At 35.6% G+C, this 1,327-nt stretch overlaps 1 protein-coding gene across 1 annotated transcript in view; it reads left to right on the top strand.

Annotated features, from left to right (window-relative positions):
• The window catches only part of LOC102820342 (histone deacetylase 8-like), a 508,909-nt gene that overhangs the window by 368,024 nt on the left and 139,558 nt on the right, over positions 1 to 1,327 (top strand). The gene's annotated exons all lie outside the window — the stretch shown is intronic.

The raw sequence follows: 1,327 nt of genomic DNA, 5'->3' as shown, positions 1-1,327 counted from the left end.
ATTTTCATGATGTTGAGTCTTCCTATCCAGGAACATGGTATGTTCTTCCACTTCTGTAGGTCTCTTTTGGTTTCTTGTAGTAGTGCTTTGTAATTTTCTTTGTATAAGTCCTTTGTTTCTCTGGTTATGTTTATTCCTAAGTATTTCATCCTTTGTGTGGCTATTGTAAATGGTATTGCTTTCCTAATGTCTTCATCGCTATTGCTGTTGCTATAGAGAAATCTAATTGATTTTTGTGTATTGATCTTATACCCTGCCACTTTGCTGAATCTTTCGATGAGGTCTTATAGTTTTTTTTTTACTGAGTCTTTGGGGTTTTGTATGTATAGGATCATATCGTCTGCAAATAAGGAGAGTTTTACTTCCTCTTTGCCAATGTGGATGCCTTTAATTTCTTTATCATGCCGTACAGCTCTGGCTAAAACTTCCAACACAATATTGAATAGGAGCGGTGATAAAGGGCATCCTTGTCTGGTTCCTGTTCACAGGACGAAGGCTTTCAGTTTCGCTCCATTGAGCATGATGTAGGCTCTTGGTTTTGTGTATATGCTCTTGATTATGTTGAGGAATTTCCTTTCAATTCCTAGTTTGTTGAGTGTTTTTATCAGGAACGGATGTTGGATTATGTCAAATGCCGTTTCTGCGTCAATCGATATGATCATGTCATTCTTTTCCTTTTTCTTATTTATATGATGGATTATGCTGATTGTTTTCCTGATGTTGAACCATCCTTGCATTCTTTTTATGAAACCCACTTGGTCATGATGTATTATTTTTTGATGTGCTATTGGATTCTGTTGACTAGGATTTTGTTGAGAACTTTTACGTCTATGTTCATGAGGGATATTGGTCTATAATTTTCTTTCTTAGTGATGTCCTTCCCTGGTTTTAGTATGAGGGTTATGCTTGCTTCATAAAAAGTATTAGGGAGTTTTCTAACCTATTCTATGTTCTGGAATAATTTGAGTAGAATTGGTGACAGTTCTTCTCTGAATGTTTGCTAGAACTCACCCGTGAAGCGATCTGGGCCTTGGCTTTTGTTGGTCGGGAGTTTTTTGATGACCTGGTCAATTTCTTCTTTTGTTATGGGTTTGTTCAAATTTTCTACTTCAGTCTGAGTAAGTTTAGGTAGATCGTGTTTTTCTAGAAATATATCCATCTCATCCAAATTTTCTTTGTAGTATTCTGTTAGTATCTTTTTCATTTCGTTTGGTTCTGTTGTGACTTCCCCTATGTAGTTTCTAATGTGATTGATTTGTGTCCTCTCCCTCTTTTCTTTAGTTAGTTTTGCTAATGGTTTGTCAATTTTATTAATCCTTTCAAAGAA

This window comes from Chrysochloris asiatica, unplaced genomic scaffold (assembly GCF_000296735.1).
Source record: "Chrysochloris asiatica unplaced genomic scaffold, ChrAsi1.0 scaffold00239, whole genome shotgun sequence".
Lineage (NCBI taxonomy): Eukaryota > Metazoa > Chordata > Mammalia > Afrosoricida > Chrysochloridae > Chrysochloris > Chrysochloris asiatica.
This window is presented reverse-complemented; position numbering and strand designations above follow the sequence as displayed.